This window comes from Erpetoichthys calabaricus, chromosome 10 (assembly GCF_900747795.2).
Source record: "Erpetoichthys calabaricus chromosome 10, fErpCal1.3, whole genome shotgun sequence".
In the NCBI taxonomy this organism is placed as follows: domain Eukaryota; kingdom Metazoa; phylum Chordata; class Cladistia; order Polypteriformes; family Polypteridae; genus Erpetoichthys; species Erpetoichthys calabaricus.
The window spans coordinates 43,152,655-43,166,223 of NC_041403.2; the positions used below are offsets into that span (position 1 = coordinate 43,152,655).

A 13,569-nucleotide genomic window follows, 5' to 3' on the forward strand; every position below is an offset into this window, starting at 1 on the left:
GTGCTATACAAAATACTTTGTCTGGATTACAAAGTTAATCCCCAGTGTACTTTTCTATTATAGAATCATTGTGTTTATTGTATTTGTTAACCAAATATTTTGTACGTGACATAGGAATAGTAGAAGGTGCACTTAATAGTTGTTAGCAGCTTGGCAATGTGTTACTAAATCATTGTGTTCAAAACAGGCACAGTACTTGGACAAAGAGCCTTTGTTATATTTGCTACCCTTTTCCTGACTGAATCTGTTTGCATTATGAAACTGTATGCGGTAATTAGGTTGAGAAATGTAAATGGACTGGGCTAAGCAGCATTGCATTCATTTGATTTTGCAGAGAAATACGACACCCGAACTTGCCTGTGTTAAGTAAACACACTTTCCAAACCAACATAAAAAGGTGGGAATAAGAAAGATCCATTTATACCGTGCAGCATATTGCTACATTTCAGGACGTCATATTTGAATGTTTACCAGATACCCAATGCAGCAAGTTTCAATTTCTGTACTATAACCAATTTTATACATATAAACTTATGAACATACATTGAATTGCTACAGAAGGTAATTTCAACAATTCTCATAGGTGTAAGTTGTGGACCACTTTGAATCTAAAAGCTATTTTTCTATGAATGGTTTCTTGTTTGATTTATTAAACAATTTCCTTTTTTTTCTTTTAATATATCATTAATACTTTCCTCAGAGAAGAGCAACTAATTATGTTTCTGGACTAAGGAGAGTGTCCTGCTCTGACAGGCTAAGAGAATTAAACCTCTTTAGTGTTGAACAAAAAAATACTACATGGGGTCCTAATCCAGCTTTTACATTCTCAAAGGCACTGATAAAGCTAATCCAGCAGAATTCCTTCAGTTAATCATGTCCTTGAGGACACTATTGGAAATTGGGGGGAAAGTGCATTCAAGGCATAAACCAAGAAGCTCTTCTTCACACTAAGGGTCATGGGAATCTGGATCAGACTAAAAACTAATGCAGCTGATGCAGAGGCCCTGACAGAATTTTAAAAACATTTTAGGCAAAATAGTTTGACCACTTAAATCATCAATTGGATTTGAGAAATGGAGTGGTCTTCTTTCATTTGTTAACATTGTGTTGTGCTCACAAGAAAAGCAAAAAAAAACTGCACAAGTATGCACTTCTTTTAAGTGTTATATGTTTTATTTAAAAAGCAATCCAATCGTGCAAAATGTTCATGCTACGCATGGTAGGCCATCAAGCATTCATAATTTTATTTTTGCAAGAAACATGTTTGTTGAGTGAAAGAGCATCCCTACTAATATAGTACGGTATTTGAAAAGGGAAAAATTATAATATACTAAAAACTCTAATAGTTAATAAAAGGCAGTACAATTCTCTATTGCTTTTAAATACACCATCCTATGTAATCAACTTTTTTGTTTTTTCCTCTCATAATGGTATTATGTATATCTTCATACACTCTCCCTTAAGGCACACTTTGCTTGTTTCACTCCTAATCACTCATTAAATTACCTGCCATAACAGGATAAGATATAACTCAGTCTGCAGTAGGAGTGTGCACATGTAGTCAAATAAACAGATACCAGTTTGGGATTCTGGTATTCCAAAGTAAAATCAGAACTTGGATATTCTATATTCATATTTCTGGAAGTCAAGGAGAAATATTGGTGTCCAAAACTTTAAAAATATAGCCAGTTTTGGCAGTAATTAGACATATAAAGCAACACTGTTGCTATGTGTAAAATATGTCATGCCAGACTTTGTGCAATGGTTGAAGCAGCTCCATGTTGAATTACATGGGACTAAAACATCCTGAAAAACATCTTGACTGTACAACACAAGCAAATCTTAATAAATGAATCCAACTTGAAAATGTGATTTAGTTAGAGTAGAAAAAAATATTAAAATGTATCACAAAATCTGGAAAGTAAGGACTGATGAGTTAAGATATGAGGTCCCTCGTAGAAATTTTTTTTTTAAGAGGGCAGAAAAGCAATACGATGAAATAGCTACTACCATAACAGTTTAGAGATGTCAGTAGGAATGCCAAATTGAATTTTACTTGCTCCATTCGCATGTGTGTTTATATAAAAAAAAAAAAGCAAAAAGTCAAATTTGTAAGACTTCATTGTTTGCTTTACCTTGGGGTGTGAACTTAAGTGCAGTATAATAAGAATCATTGCACATTTATTTACAGTTCCAGCAAGTCTAAGTTACTATAGCAAGAAAATCCTTCTGCGCTTTAAACAAACAAATTAAATTAAATGCTGCGGTTATTGCTAATTTTGTGAGTGTGAGGAATTGTGAGCCAGTTATACTACTGTATTGAAAAGTGAATAATATGTATGAACATTTTGCTTAATTGTGTATTCTGATATCAAAACACAGCAGGCAGGGAAAAAAATCCTTTCTCAGGCTGTTAATTCTGAAAGGGAATATGGCCTGGTGGCTGCTTCAGGAAGTGGCCAAAGTCAAATTCATTTTTAAGTTAAGTAAGTATCCCTTTATTAATCCTTCCACATAATCGAATATCAAATTTATTCTTAAGGTACATCCTTAATCTGTAGCAGTTTTATTGTCTCTGTTTCCAAGCCTTAGCCATTCCTAGACTCCATTTGTAATTCTGCTTTGCCAGAGTTTCTCACTGTTTCTCTAAGCTATGCCCTAGTTTCTTACCAACTGCATCTCTGACTACTTGGCAAGAGCTGGGGCTGTGCCTCAAAGAAAGAAAACTTCTTTCTGATTATGCCTGTTTATCTGCTGAATGCTTCATCCTTATTTCTTCTTTTAGTGTTTCACTTTTGTCTCTTTTAAAGCTGCTTTCTTAGTTTAACTGTATTTGATCACTCTTGGTTTTTCAGTTTCCAGATTTACTTGACTTTATCACTACATCTTTTTTTTCACTTGCTTGTGCTATCAGTGCTTGCCCATTTCCCTTACAACTTGCTACCCATTAACCTATATGAATGTTGATTTAGCCCACTATGGGTTTGAAATATTTCTTTAAGTCTAAATAAAGTCCAAGGCCCAATTTAAGATTTAAATGAGTATATACTGTAGAATATGACAATCTCGTGGGTGTGATTTCAAATTCCCGGCCCCCACTCTCACTGTAAAGAATGTAAACAAAATACAGAGCATATTGGTACCAGAGGAGGGAATTGGATTGCCTGCATATTCTTTGCAGAGGTATTGTGATGCAACCAGATCTACTCTTGCCATATAGTCTTTTTTTTAGTAAGACAAGGCATTCCTATAGTGTCCAGAATTTGTGTTTCTTAGTCCATGGCATCTGCACTTCCATACTATTATCAGAGGAACTTCTTAGACCCTCTGTTCAAAGAGAATATTTCTAAATGGACAGTGGCAGCTCATTGAAAGACAGGGAAGTGGAAGGAGACCAGACAGAAGCGTTCACCCCATTAGGAATAAGGCTCTTCTGCTTATTAATTAAGGCATGCAGCAAAAATACTGATTAAAAGACTTGGACCTGTAGTGATTGTGATAGACGGCCGGCAGCTCAATCCGGCTGGGACGTCCCAGAACAGGAAGAATGGAGAAGGGCAGCCTTTCCAGGACACTGCTTCCCCCAGGACGCTATGTGGCAGCTCCCCTGGACAGTAACTGTACCCCAGATTCCCGCTAGGCATCATGGAACGTGGAGTCCATTTTCTCAGCCCTGTTGGCTGCTGCCAGGGGGAGCTCATAAAGGACCTGGGGACTTCTACTTTTCCTACAACCCGGAAGTACTTCAGAGTCATGAGGACAGAAACCCACAGTACTTCCGGGATGCTTGAGGAATGATGATGTGGCATTTGACCCGGAAGAAGAGGAGGAGCACTTCCGGGTCATGAAATATATTAAGGACTGTTTGAGACCTAGCAAGCCGAGCCGGAGTGGGGAGGGTGTGTAATGGAGCTGCTGGGAGTGAAGGACTGTATAATTGTGATTATTGATTATTGTTATTGGTGAATTGTGGCATGTGTGGTGCTTTGTGCACCTTATTTAAGAAAAATATTAAAAATTATACTTAGTGCTTTTACACGTGTGTCCTGGACGTCTGTCTGTTGGGTTTCACTGGGCAACAGCAACCCCTAGCGTCCACACGATATCTGAAAGATCAGGGGTGTAGGCACTCCAGCAGTTCTAGAGACATTTCTAGTCTGGTGGCCCAGGTTCAAAAGTAGGGCTAGAAGTGAACCCATAAAGTATTTTACAGCAGGTTCATGGCCAAAGGCACAATGAGTATAGTGTTGGAATGAGCGTTTGAGGTCAACATTGATTTAGCATGAGGAAAAGGCGACTGTTGAAAGAGTAATTGAGAAGAAGTTAGGAGACAAGAAAGAAAATGCTTGATAGGTAGGCAAGTGGGTGAGCCACTCAGCCTGGTAGCAGGTATTTGTGACTTGTATAGTCAGGTTCAAACGTGCTGCAGGTTTTGTTTTCATTCTGTTTGATTTTGTACATTACTTTCTGCCAGTGTTCAGGCCTCTGATTTAACTTAAATTACTAATCCTTAGTTTTTTGTTTTTTTTGGCCAATTTGGTGTTATTTTGGGTGTAAGGGGATGGCATGAAGACCCCCTTTTATCATAGCTCTTGTTTTACATTTTTAAAAATTAAATTTTTGCAGCATGATGTGAAAAAACAAAAGTATTGTGTCCTTTGTGAAGTGCTTTAAGACCCTGTGATATTCTGAAAAATTACATAAACTAAGACTGATTGATAAATAAAGGAGTTTTTATGTGTGGACAGTGTCTTGACAACATTTCATGTTCATGGTGAAGTCACAATGTTGGAATGAGCGTTTGAGGTCTAGCATACTACCAACATGTGGAAAGTTGCAGCAGACACAGTGTTAGCGATACAAATGATTTGATAATTTAGAAATGAATCAATGGCATTTTGTGCTGAATTGTATATGTAAAATCAGAAAATACGCTACATGATGTATTGTTTAAAATGTATTGCTTTTCCTTTTCCTCATAAGCAATAAAGCATATTGCAAGATACTGGCTCTGCACTTGTTTCAATGACTGTGTGCAAAATGTTCAAGTGATTTAATGGGTGCAGCTAGAATAAGTAAATACATTTTTGAAAATTATTGCAGAATCCAGTTATGGTACCATTATTTTGTAACCTTTTTAATGTATTTGTAGCATCCCAGGTGGTTGGACCCTATCCCATGAACATGTAGTAAAGAAGAGTCCATTACAGGCAATAATTATTCAGACTAAGCTAGTTTAGAGTTTCTAGTGAACCTAAAGTCTTTGGGAAACTGAGCGATCAGTGTGTTTACATGCACACACAAACCCAGGATGGATTGAGTTACCTGGTCGAGGCAGTAACTAGTTATTTTTTAATTCTCCATTTACATGTGTGAGCCCTCTTGTGGAATTCATTTTTGACAAAATGCTCTGACTGCGCAAAAAAGAGTTGTACATGTTCATCGGCCTCCTTTAATCCAAAGACAAGCATGTCTGAAAAAAATCTTGTGTTTCATAAATACATTTAATCCTTCAAGTACTGTGAAGTAAATAGCATCAATGTTGTGAAATAAATAACATCTATTCCCTTTTTATATCCCTGACCTGAGCCCCTAAAGATTCAACATATGAACACTGGCTGCTGTGTCACCCAGTCACACCGTTTCAGCATATCTATAGCAAATAGCTGGATGAAAGCTAAACTCATACTTTATTAATAGGTTTCTGTTATTGGATTGCAAGTTGCACACTCCTTTCTATATGGCTCTGCAATTGAGTCCTGCAACGAAACTGCACACTGGTACGTGTGCTTCTTGCCTTACAGCCAGTGGTGCTTAGATGATAATAACGCAGGTATTTTTACTTCAATAAAAAAGTCTTGAATTAGGTTACTTGTTACTTTAAAAAGTAACTGGACTATATAATGCATGTTACTTTTAAGCTTTACCCTCAACACTACTCCTCAGATTGTGCTGTTGAACTGCGCATGGTACGTTTAGCTCATCAACATAAATTTAGCGATGTCTGAAATATTGATACAGGTTATTTCATCTAGGAGAAGGAATAATGTGATTGTCCAAGCATTTTCCTCTGGGAATTTATCATTGTGGGCAGTTCTTGAAGTGAATGTGAAGCTAACACATGCACAGGCAACAGAAATGCGCAGACTACAAAATCCTCAACTGTCACCCAGTTAAGGGTTTATGTAAATAGTTATCTACGTGTATTAATCTGGTTTCTCAGAGACCAGTATCCCAGATTCTCTAACAAGAATAAAGGTTTACAAGGCATTTTAGAAACCATGTTTCTGTGATTAACTAGGTTATTAAAGTGCATGTAAGCACGCTTAATATGATGAAGAATGCAGAGAGCATGACTTGGGCAAAGTTTTTAAAAAATAAATGGATTCAACCATGGCAGTAGCATTGGCATTCTCAAAACATCATCTTCATGTTGCACCTCCCAGACAGTGCCCCAAAGTAAACTGTCTTAATACTCCTGTTCCTTCAAGTTTCCTAGACATTTGTTGAGATTCTCAAATCTTCATGCAAAGTCAAAGCGCTGCTTTTCTAAACACAGTTTAAAATCCAGGGTTTAACTTTAAGCTGGAATCCTTTTTTCATATACCCTCAAAAGACTAGGTGAAGTTACCCCACCCCTTAACTGGATCTTTCTGTATATTCGCCTTTTTTAAATGGGGTACACTACTGCCATCTGCCAACCAGAAGGGGTCATCATTTCCTTACATGCAACATTGAAGAAACATGTTTAGTTAGATGCAGCCCCTCGACATTTATGTCTGTACCTCTGGAATTTTGCTATTGAATAGCCTAGACTTGCTATATGTTTTAGGGATCTTTTTGCTCCTGATAAAGCTACTCTTCTTGACAGACTGACCTTAGTTAAGGTGTTGGTCAAAGATCGATTGAAAACTGACATTGGATACAAACCAAGAGAGTGTTGTCCTGAGCCTGGCCTGAGGAGAGGTGTATACTGAAGAATACCCAGTAGCTTAGTGACCTGCATAGTCTGGTCATCATCAACTGAATGAAGTTACAACCCCAATTCCAATGAAGTTGGGACGTTGTGTAAAATGTAAATAAAAACAGAATACAATGATTTGCAAATCCTTTTTAACCTATATTCAATTGAATACACTACGAAGACAAGATATCAAATGTTCAAACTGATAAACTTTATTGTTGTTTTGTGAATCTTCACTCATTTTGAATTTGATGCCTGCAACACGTTCACAGTGTTGAAAAATTAATAAAACAAACAAACGAAAAAAAAAACTTTACTTTGTCATGCATGTGTGTTTGGGAACCATTTTCCAGGCTCTGATGAGCTAAACAGTTCTAACCACGAGATGAGCGGGGACACTGACTCTTAATGGTATCTTCAGTGGAAGCAACAGGCTGCTGCTCAAGGACAATGCCTATCCATACACCTCGAAGCCCTGAAAAAGCTCATCCCCTGCCAGTACAACCAGTATACAAAGGAACTGTTTCCAGAAGGTGGAATTGCACATCTTCCCGATACTTACTGAGAACAGAGTTCTCAGGAGGAATTCATTGTTAAGGCGAACCACACCTACCTTTTTGTTCTTGTTTTTGGACTCTAGAGCTATCTTTTCTGTTACTGTAGTAAACGGGATAACCCAGTTTGTACCCTAACCATTTTTTTGAAGTACGCTGGTTTCTCTTCAGTCACTCTACAACTTTTTCAACATTGTTTTGCATTTATGGCTTTATAATTAAATGAACCTCATCCCTCACAGATACACACAAACCTAGTACTCTGCTGGAAGTGCTTAGCTACTCAGATTGTAAGGGCACATTTAAATAGCTCTACTGTGTCTCATCTGTAGCTATCATGGAGCCTCCCACTATCTACAAAAAACTGATATTACTGCAGACTGCTTTATCTGGGTAAATGCACACATCTTGCCCTCCCCCAGTCTGTCATGGAAACAAGCGTAAGAGACCAATGTTATACACCGTTGCAGTCTTTCTCTATTTAAATAGCGTCACTCAGAGGGAACACCATCATAAACCACTTTACATAACGGTTCTAGATACTAGTAGGATCACAAGAGATGCATCAGAAAATCAGTTTTTGTTCTTGTGCAATCAGTTGGCTTGGATGTAGCAGCTCAGATTATATGTTAAAAATGCTGTCAACATGCTAAGCAAAAAGTACATTAGCATTTTCTGGGAGCATTATGGTGACTTAATTTTGACCTGTGACATGCACCCTCTCACACGCTTATGTATGTGACTCTCTCTTGCATGATACAACACACCTTGATACAACCTCCTTTAACAGTTATATTGTACAATGTGCTGAAAAATACAAATCCATCATCACTAACTTAACGTATGAAAGATATGAAAAATATGACAACAACAACCAGAAACCCAGTAAGAAACCGGTAAAGCAAGGCAAATGCCATTACCACAACTTGTCAAACTCTTAAATATTCAGACTTTTTACATTTAGAATAAATATTAGATAATTATTGTCCACTATGTAGAAGAATATGGGTTGCAGAATGTACATTCCTTATTAAGCTTCAAGCAACTGAATGTCTTTGACTGTACAAGCTATGCCTTTCTTTCTTTTTCAGTTAACAAAAAAGTCTTACTGTGGACCAGCAAGGGGAAATCATTCCGCTTTTTTGATGAAGATTGTATACAAGAGCGTGTAAGTATCTCCTTTTGTATTCAAGAGTACAACCATCAGCTCTTCCAGCTGATAAAGTGGCTGTTTATAGAAGTGGATCCCACTGTTTTTCCTCTCACGATCAATAAGACTGAATATAGCCTGGACTGGTTAGCCATTCCAAATTAAACTTGGTGTAATTAAATGTGGGAGTGTGAATAGGAGAACCCTGCAATGGACTAGTAGACCATTTGGGGTTGATATCTGCTATGTACCATGTACTTTGTTTCCCACCACCCTGTATTGTAATATACAGACCTAGAAATTGAATGAATGAGTTTAATATTTCCTGTTAAAAGAAAAATATATTTTTTGATATTCAGAATTTAGAAGCTCTATACGGAAAATAGGTCATTCAGAAAAACTTCTACACTCATAGGCTTGACATATGAATTGTCCAGTTACAGTTAAACACATCCAAACTGTTATGAAGAGCTGAGAATGAGTGTGCTCTGTAGTGACTGATAAATAAAGCAGGTAATGACTCAGTTGTTCATAAGAGACCATAACTAGTTTTCAAAAATGTTTATGATGTCTGTTTATGCCAGTGAATGCTTTAAGATGTAAAACTGTACAATGTAAATTTATAATGTGTTAATGTGGAAGTAGGGAAGTTCTGGCATATTAATAAAAGAACAGTTCATTTTTTATGTTTTTTTAACATGAACAGACCAAAATAGCTTGTCCTTTCCTCTTTGCTCAGTGGTTGAAAGATATTGTTTTTCAGGTCTGTAAGCTTTCATCTATACTACTTGGCAACTCGTGTAGTTCTCTGTGTGCAAAAACATTTCCGAAAATTTTAGGAAAAAAATTACTTCAATCAACTGTCTCTGCATTCCTCTTTGAAAAATACATTTTTAAAATAACAGTTGACATTTACCTTACTGGATCTCTTCATAAACGTTTCTATCCTGTTGCTCCTCAACTTACCTTTTCCTAAAAATTCGACGTTCTTTTTTTTATAGTTCTTGCCCTGCACTTTCATTTAGTTTTGTAGTTTTTTCTGCAAATGTTTCCTACTTGTAAAATGCAGACTGATACAACTTCACTCTCTGTCAGGATGTTCCCTCACAAATTCTTTATACAGTTTCTAGATGAGTAATTTACAGTATGTGTGAGCTGCTTTAAAAGTAAACATAATAAGGACCTATTTTTCTAGAAAACCGTGCCCCTAGATATACATTTAGATATTAATATTAATTTGAATGGTATACTTGATGGCATTTTCTATGGAAGGTCATAAGCTACAATATAAAAATAGACTGCATAGATACGGAGGACTTTTAAATACATCCCACTTTATAATTTGTCATATGATTACTTTTCTACATTTACCATTTAAGGTTTGAGGACAAATACAGTAAACTACTAAGATTGCTGCTGGATGAGGTGTTGACCTTATGGGGCCATAAAAGATCCCTGGGCATGTTTCAAAACAAGTAGGATGTTTCCCGATGTTCTGGGTAAATTGCCTAACACGGCCTGATCATTCTGGCCTTTAATTATCCCCTGTCCCTTATTGGCTAACTATCTGTCTTACCCCTTTACCACCTATTAGCTAATGTGTAGTGAGTGTACTGGTGCAAAAATGGCTACTGTTACATCATCTAGGTGTATACTGCATATAATCATGGAGTATTTTATTTGGCATTTTACAGAAGCTCTTTAAATAAATAAATAGGTTGATAAATAAAAATATATGGACACACACTATAGTCTGAACACACACCAGAATGACTAAAAGCAAAGAAAATTAAGAAGAAAGACAAACTTCAGACTTGACCGTCACAGTCACAATAAGGCATTATGCAGGCGTATTGCTATTGGTATAAAGAAACTACTGTAGTGTTTTTTTTCATGCTTCTGTTTTATGATTCATTAACTGAAAGTATTCAGTGTTAGTGTGTCATATAGATGTATGTAATATTGTTTATAATTAAAACAGTTTTGTTTTAATTCTCTCCTTTGCTATGACCTCAGGGTCTAGAGTATGTCCCATAACCGAGCCTGCCCTTTCAATCAGTTTGTTGATTCAGTGGGCCTCTCTTGAAGTGATGTTACCAGCCCACCACACCATGGCATAGAAAATCACTCTGGCCATCACAGAGTTGAAGGATGTCACATCCCACATTATAAGAATATAGTGTCCTAAGGACAAAGAGCCTCCTGCTCTGTCCTTTCTTATATAAATAATCTTTTGTATTATGAGACCAGTCCTACTTGTTGTTGATGTGGACCTGCCAGTGCTTCTAGGTGTGCACTATGCCTGCATCCACTCCCTGAATAGTGACAATATATAGAGACTGTTTGGTGCAGCCAAAGTTAATAATCAGTCCCATGGCTTGCATCAAGAAACAAAGTTCTCCACCTGACTACTATACCCTGTCTCATCCTCTTTATCAAAACACCCCATAAGTGCAGAGTCCTCTGAGAATTTCTGTGTTTATAGTCCAAGGTGTATAAAGTGAAGAGAAAAGGAGACAGGACAGTTCCTTGTGTTGATAACATCCATATCTGAAACACAATCCTTGAGTTACACTAACTGCAGTCTACCTAACAAATAGTCAGATAGTCCATAATTCAGGACACCATACACTGTTCCACCTTCCTATCTCTGAGTTCACCCCTTAGCAGAGATGGCTGGATGGTATTGAAAGCACTGGAGAAATAAAAAAAACATAATCATTACAGTGCTTCCAGCATTGTCCAGGTGAGAATAAACCTTTTGGAGCAGATAGGTAATTGCATCTTCCACGCCAATCTTTTGCTTGATAGGCAAACTGCACTGGGTCCAGTTGGTCTACCACAAGAGGACTCATATAGTTCAGGACTAGCCTGTCAAAAGTCTTCATTATGGGAAACATACAGTAAGTGCCACAGGTCTGTAGTCATTAGGTAATGAGGTGCCTGCCATTGGAATAGGGACAATGCAGGATGTTATCCACAGCTGCTGCACTTTCTGATGCTTTAGGGACAGACTGAACAGATGACAGAGGATACCAAAAGGTTGGGTCAGCACAGGCCTTAAGAACCAGAGGGCTGACTCCATCTGGTCTCTTGGCTTTTCCTGTTTATAACTTACTCAGCTTCCTTACTTGGTCTTCAGTCATGGACAACCCATACTGATTGTCAGAGGTGGATTCATCACTGGCTACTCCAGCTGATATGGTAGGAGTTGTTGATGTGGTAGGGATTGTGTGGGAGGGCTGGTCACAATTGGCACTGGGAGGGTAAATCTGTTAAAACATTTGTTCAGGGCATTAGCTTTGTCCACTTTCCCTTATAGCACCTGAGCCCTGGATTACCTGAGTCTAGTAATTATGCTCAGTTTTTTCCATGCATCCTTTATTTTATTCTGAGTGATTGTTTTCTATTTTAGCTTTGTAAGCTTCCTTTCCTTCACTCAGCTTTTTATTTAGCGCCTGTTGTATGTCCTTCAGAGCCTCTTTGTTACCAGATGTGAATGCTCTCTTTTTCTCATTCAGGAGACCCTTTAGCTCCTTACTACTCAAGGGCTTATTGTTTGGAAGGTGTTGCTTCGAGGATACCACAATAGTGATGCAAAAGTTAATATTGTCTGTGATGCAGTAACAGAGTCCCTCAATATTTTCCCCATGCGACTCATACATCATTTACCAATCTGTAATTTGGAAGCAGTCATTCAGAGCCATTTCAGCCTCCAGGCTCCACTTCCTCACTTTTCTGGTGGTAGCAGGTTGCTGTCTAATAACAGGTTTATAAATGGGAATAAGATGGATCAGGTTGTGGTCAGATCTGCCTAAAGGTGCCAGTAGTTTACACTTAAAGGCATCTTTAACATTTAAATAGAACACATCCAGCTTGTTATTTCCTTGAGTAGGAAAAGATATAAACTGATAGAAATTGGTTATAGTTCATTCCAAAGTCACATGGTTGAAGTCACTATAAATTTAAACCGCAGGGCAGAATTAGTTATCTTTAAAGTGTTGGTTAGAGAGTGAATCATATATGGTGTCCATCCATCCATCCATTATCCAACCTGCTATATCCTAACTACAGGGTCATGGGGGTCTGCTGGAGCCAATCCCAGCCAACACAGGGCACAAGGCAGGAAACAAACCCTGGGCAGGGCGCCAGCCCACCGCAGGGTGCACACACACACACAACATGCACACACACACACACACCAAGCATACACTAGGGACAATTTAGAATCGCCAATGCACCTAACCTGCATGTCTTTGGACTGTGGGAGGAAACCGAAGCACCCGGAGGAAACCCATGCAGACACGGGGAAAACATGCAAACTACATGCAGGTAGGACCCGGGGAGCGAACCTGGGTCTCCTATCTGCAAGGCAGCAGCGCTACCCACTCCACCACCGTGCCGCCCTCCCATTTGTGGAGGGAGAAATATTAAAGTTAATAAGGATGATGTATCTTATCTCCTTGGGGAAGTAATATGGATTAATTCTGATAGCCAGAATTTCAATATCTGAATTACAATCTGTAGTTTTAACTGTAATGTGCTTTCTTTTCCACGATTCCTCATTCACATGGATGACCAGTCCCCCTCCTGTCTTTTTCCAACACCGCACTGGATCTCTGTCTGTGTGAATAAGTTGAAATCCATCCAGCATTAAAACATTGTCAAATATATTAGGTTTAAGCCAGCTCTCTGAAAAACACAAAATGCCACTCTACTTGTGTGCTCCATGACCTGCTATAAGAGCAGAGAGTTCATTCATACATATTGGTGCTGGTTGAGGTGGTTCCGCGCTGTCAGTGAAAAGTGCTTTGAGTAGGTTAGAAAAGTTCTATATAAATATTATTATTATTATAATTATTAAATCTACATAACAGCACCTTATAATGGAAGAGGTTTTG

The 13,569-nt window shown here is 38.0% G+C and overlaps 1 protein-coding gene across 1 annotated transcript in view; it reads left to right on the forward strand.

Annotated features, from left to right (window-relative positions):
* Nucleotides 1-13,569, forward strand: part of tlcd4a (TLC domain containing 4a) — a 74,417-nt gene that overhangs the window by 12,248 nt on the left and 48,600 nt on the right. The window contains exon 3 of the mRNA XM_028811122.2: nt 8,610-8,686. The gene's annotated coding sequence lies outside the window, so the exon portion shown is untranslated. The remainder of the gene's footprint in view (nt 1-8,609; nt 8,687-13,569) is intronic.